This window comes from Pteropus alecto, unplaced genomic scaffold, assembly GCF_000325575.1.
Source record: "Pteropus alecto unplaced genomic scaffold, ASM32557v1 scaffold177, whole genome shotgun sequence".
Taxonomy (NCBI): Eukaryota; Metazoa; Chordata; class Mammalia; order Chiroptera; family Pteropodidae; genus Pteropus; species Pteropus alecto.
The window spans coordinates 9,770,046-9,776,362 of NW_006442207.1; the positions used below are offsets into that span (position 1 = coordinate 9,770,046).

Below are 6,317 nucleotides of genomic sequence, written 5' to 3' on the forward strand. Positions count from 1 at the left end.
TAAAAATATATTCTATTAAACTACATACATATATATGTAGTTTAATATATATATATATGTATTCTAGTTTACCAGGAAGAAACTGGTAAAAATAAATGATTGATCCCTAAAAGATGAGAGCTAAGAGTTGATCGCAGAATCAAATAAAGTAGAATGAAATGTTAAAAGTACTTCAGGCAGGAGAAGCATATGATAGGGTTATCATCACTTCCTAGTGTCATCTCCCTATAACCCTTCCTTCTTTTAGGTAATCCCTCTTTAAATGCAATTTCTATTTTAAATGTTGTATTATTTATCAAGAGCAATTTAATGTGTAGTCCATAGCTCTCCTAGTCTAGTGACCTGAAACTCCCAAATTAGATCCCTGAAATGATCCCACAAAGCTGAATCCATTTAATTTTGTCTGGCTCTATTCATTTGCATAATGAATATTGAGCTCATTTACAGCTCTATGGGGACACTCCATATTAGCTAGTGGCAAAATAAAATTATTTTAATAAACAAGATTTTCTAAGTAGTATTCAACCAAAAATAATGGGAAAATATTAAAATTTTGAATTAAAGATAAAATTCTCTGCATAATTTCAAACTTAAACATTTAGACGTAAAGGCATAATTTGTTATTTGGCATAATTAAGTAATAAAATAAAATGGAGGAGAATGAGGAAGATGGGCAATTAAATATGTGTTTCTGATCTACACTTGTCACTTGCTCGGCATTGTAATTCACGAAGTAACTAGGACTGACTGTAGATGCCTATTGAAGAGCCAGATATATACACCAATAGTCCCCTAAAGATGAAGAGAAAAAATAGATAAAATTAAGGCATCAAAGAGAAGCAGAAGCAATATACCACTGAGTTAAAAAGCCAGATATAAATGACCTCACACTAAATGCTATCTATTAATATAAAATTCTAAAGAGGCAAAACTGTGGTGCTAGAATTCAGGATTGGGGTGTATTAGTTATGTCTCATTAAATGGCAATTTATTACTAATTTGGAGGCTTAAAACATCACATATTTATTATTCCACAATTTCTATGGGTTTTTGAAGGTCAAGCATGGCTTAGCTAGATCCTCTGCTTAGGGTATCACAAAGAAGCAGTCAAGGTATCTGCTCAGTTGCACTGACATCTGGAGGTTGGCTGGGGAAGAATCTGCTTCCAAATATATTCAGATTGGTGGCAAAATTTATTTCTTGTGGTTGTAAGAATGAGAGATCTGACTTCTGTCTGGCCGTCAACTGAATGCTGCTCTCTGGTGCTACAGGCTGCCCTCAACTCCTGGCCACATGGATTTTCCCAACATAAGCACTTACCTCATCAAGCCAAGAGTAAGTCTCTAGAGCCAATTCACTAGCAAGATACGGTCATATATAACGTAACTTAAGCATAGAGTGACATCTCATCACCTTTACTGTATTCTTTTGACTAGAAGGAAGTCACAGGTCTCACTTATACTCATTATGGAGGGATTATACAAGGGCAGGAATACAAGAAGTCAATGTTCATTAGGCAGGGGATGGGGGTTGAGGGAACACCTTCATGTTTGTCCCCCGGGTACGTATACAAAGATATATAAGGGAAAATACTAGAACCAGAAAGATGTGGTGTTTCTTTGATACTGGCAATATTGTATTTCATCTCATTGATGGAAACAGAAGTATAGTTACTTCATAATAATTTATCAAGCTGTCTACTTATGATTTTGGCCTTTATTAATGTTATATTTTGATTAAAATTTAATTAAAATGTTGATATTGAGTATCTTTTTATATACCTGTTGGCCATTTATATGTTTTTTTTAGAAAAACGTCTATCAAGTGTTTTCCCACTTATATGAAATGTCCAAAATAATCAAACTTATAGAAGTAGAGAATGCAATAGTGGTTGCCGGGAGTTGGGGAGTGGAGGAATTGAGAAGTTGTTATTCAAAAGGTATACACTTTCAGTCACACTAGGTGGATACATTCTAGATAATAGCTGTGCAACATTGTGCTCATAGGTAACAAAACAGTGTCATGCACTTCAAAATGTCTTCCAGAGTAGATCTCATGTTCTCATGTTCAGTGTTCTTATCACCAAAAAAAAAAAAAAAAAAAAAATCAAAAGAAAAAAAACAAAAAAACAAAAAACTCTAAGAGATACAAGGAAATTCTGGAAGATGTTTGATATGTCTGTTATCTGAACTGTGGTAATGTATAACTGTTCACATATATCCAGACTTATCAAATTGTATGTTAAATATGTGCAGTTCTTTGTTTACTAATTATATCTCAGTAAAGTTGTAAAAAAAGTCTGCTGAAACACACATATATACATTTTATAGTTATATAATGTAAATGCAAAAAAAGGCTTTGTTAATATCAATTTTTTATTCAGTACTAACTACATTAAGTTAAAGAAAAATATCTTTCAATCCAAGAGGAAAACAAATCTATAATAATTGTTACTGTCATGTGCCAATTCTTATAGTGGCAGAAGACATAACTGGAGGTATTTTTGTGTCTTTTATGGAATTTGATAAATCCAGTAGGCCAGAAATCAAACACAAATTTGAATAATACAATCAAGTATTTCCAAAGTGATTGTATATATGTATATTATTTTCTTAAATGAAAGAAATGTTTACAGAAAAATCTACTAATATAATTAGCAACAAAGAAAACCTAATTTTTAAAATAAACCTAATTTTTATAGGCCAAATTCTTTGATCATAGTCTAAAACCACATAACAAAGAAAACGAAGACTACAAAACAAAACAAAAAAATGCACAAATTCAAAATAATAAAAGGGAACAAAATTTTACTCCTTAAAAATTAAGAAACAAGTATTTCCTAATCAATGTTAAATCCAGCATTAAAAATTATCTAGAAATTAATGAAAGTAAAAAATCATAGTAATACATGAGCTTAAGTTAAAGCTAGACTCAAGGGAATATTGTAGCTTTAAATATTTTTAGTTAAAAAACAAACTTGTGACTAAAACATTACTTTTAAGAAATTAGTAAAATGAAACGACTACCCCCGCCAAAAGGAAAAGAACATCTTAATAAAGACAAAAGTAGAAATAAATGAAATAAAAAAGTGGAAAGTTTGCATATGATGAATAGCTATTCTTTGAAATGCTGGTGGTTTGATTAAGGAAATAAAAAAAGCAAATACAGTCAATAATACTGCAATAATTATGTATAGCGCCAGGTGGGCGCTAGACTAATTGCAGGGATCGCTTCATAAATTATATAAACGTCTAACAGCTATGCTGTACACCTGAAACTGATATAAAATAACAAAATGTCCACTCCAATTGAAAAAATAAAATTTTTTTTTAAAATCCTTCCAAATTTTACCAATAAAAAAGAATAAAATGTTTTAACCTGATTTATGTAAAATTATAGAAAGTTACAAGATAATTTTGTGACTCTTTGACAATATATTTTAAATATAGGAAAAGAAATGATTTTGTAACAAAGTATAAACTTCTCCGAGGAATAGTTATAAAATCATAATATAAATAATCATAGGGAAATTATAAAAGTTTTTAAAATAATTGCCAATTAAAAAGTTCCAAACACAAAAGGACTTAGAAGTTATAGGTTCCTCAAGAGTTGCATAAGTCTTGAGCTTAAAGCTGATTTATAACTCTGATAATCCCGTAGAAAAGAAAAAAAATCTCAAAATTTCTCCAGGTAATTTCTCCAGGTTAATCCAAATTGTTTTATTTAAACCTAAAAATATAGTGTAAAATTATAGACAAAAATTATTTATAAATACAGGTATAAAAATTTCAAATAAAAAGTTAAGAGTGTATATATTAAAAGAATAGAATACCATGAGAAAGTTGGGATTATTCTAGAAATGGCAGCATTTTTCAGAGTTAGGTAATCTATCAAAATATAAGCAATACATTTAAATTAATGTCAAAATTACATATATATTATAACTTATTAAATAAGGGATATATCAATAAGTTAAAAAACAGAAATTTACTGTAAGTAAAATGTGAGAAATAATAGAAAATACCTATATCTGATACTATTTATTTAGCCAAGACTAATAGAAAATGTTATCTTAATAAAGAAAATAGTAAATCCATTCTCATTAAAATCTGGATCAAAACATTGTAGTAGATGTTTTATCTAGTTAACATGATTAAAAATAGGTCATAATAGGAATAAAAGAAAATTAACTTAGGATGCAAATAATATGCCTGCACTCTTAAAATATTCTTGTGAACCTAATACATAGACTCAATAGGCCATTTGATATTTGATTACAAAATAAATCTGTAAACCCCAATAGTTTTCTCTATTCAAACAGTATGTCAAAAATGGAAATGGAAAAAATATTTTATAATGATGATGAAAAAGTATAAAGTACCTAAAAGTGAATTTTACAAGAAATATATAACAGCTAACATGAAGAAATCTATAAAATGTTACAGAAGAGCATTAAACAAGATCTTGATAAATGGAGTCATGGACCATTTCACTAGATGGTATGAAGTAACAACATAAAAATGACATTTTCTCCCAAATATACATATTTACTTTGATATAGGCTTTTAAAAAAATATATACTTTGAATTAGATTGCCAACTGACATTTTTAGAAGAAGGAAATAATAAGGCAATTTTCAATTTCACATAAAATAATACATATATGGAAACTTAGGAAAAAGGACAAAAAGAAAGTCAACAGTGTATTTCCTTCACATTAGAACTTTCTAGAAACTTCCTTAATCTTAATGGTATTTATAATAGGGATATACAAGTGGATAAAGGATAAGAAGAACAGCAATGAGAGTTTAAGAACAAATTTTATTTTATAGGAACATTTAATGTATATGCAAAAGTTGACACTTGAATTTAGTGGGAAAGATACTCAATCAAAATAATTGGATATTTTCCATTTATCCCTCTATATTACTGCTGCAAGTCACATATGTAATTTCAAACTAGTAGCCACATTTAAAAATAAAAAGTGACAGATGAAAATAATTTTAATGTCTTTTAACCCAATAGAAATTTAACCCAGTTTACTATTTCAATGTGCAATAAACAAAGTTATTGGTTAGATATTTCTTATTTTTGTTGTTTCTTTTTCCTACTAATTATTTGATGTCCAGTATCTATTTTATACAGAAAATCAGCATATATCAATTCAGACTAGCACATTTTAAGTACTAAAGAACAGCATATAATTAATGGCTGCCATATTGGATCCTCTCTCCACTCTTCACCATTGGTGAGACCAATGCTGTGGTCTGCATCCATCAAGCTCCCTTGTTCTATGTTTTTTTGTAGAGCTCAGCCAAAGAAAGGCACCAAAGAGAATAACTTAGAGTGAAATGAGAGTGTATTTATTCCTCGATGTAGCTTCCATCTGTGCGATGAGTTGGTTTTATCCTTCTCCTAAAGGTCATAATTTCTTTTAGGTAGCCCTCTTCTGCAAAGTTCTGATAACTACTCTCCTCTTGCCTTTCCTGCTATTTCTCTCCTTTCAAGTAGAAGAAAAAGGGTATTTCACTATTTGCTGGTTTCCTTCGATCTTGCCTCACCTTTATAAATAGTCCCTTTATTAAACCTTCTAGATACTCTGTTTGAATGTGCTATCTTTTTCATGCCAGGATCCTAATAGATGTAGTTTTTTAATTTAAACAATGTAGTCTATGGCCACGCTACCCTGAACAAGTCTGATCCTGTCTAATCTTGGAAGCTAAGCAGGGTCGGGCATGGTTAGTACTTGGATGGGAGTCCACCTAGGAAGACCAGGTGCTGTAGGCATAAAAAATAAAATAAAAAAATAAAGGATTGTAAACTGATAAGGTCCTTGCAGTCTGTGAGATTAATCAAGGGTTGCCTTGCCTGAAAAAAAAAAAAGTTAAAGTGTGCCTAATCACATATCACAGTTAATACACACACACACATACACATACGCGCATGCTCCTGATGTGTTGTAGTTTTAAAGTTAAGGTATAACGCTAAAAAATATGAAGACAATATTAGCATACTTTTGTAGAGAGAAGCATAAAATTCAGAAACAATATCAATAATTAGATTAGATGATTTTATAGTTACCTTATTTATAAGGCTAATGTAATCAAAACGGTGAAAAGATTTTTTTTTAAAGTATAGGAGAAAATATTGACATTACATAAAATAGACTAAATGTTAATGTCTTTATATACAAGGATCTACAGATTTCTTGAAAAAAAAAGATTAATCCAATAGAAAATGGACAATAAATTTTAATAGAAAATTCACAAGAAGTTAAATACACACATCAAATAAGCATGTGAAAAAGATGTTCAAATT

General features: G+C 29.8%; 1 pseudogene; it reads left to right on the forward strand.

Annotated features, from left to right (window-relative positions):
• Positions 1 to 5,667: 5,667 nt before the first annotated feature.
• LOC112470175 lies at positions 5,668 to 5,786 on the forward strand (annotated as a pseudogene).
• The last annotated feature ends 531 nt before the right edge of the window (positions 5,787 to 6,317 follow it).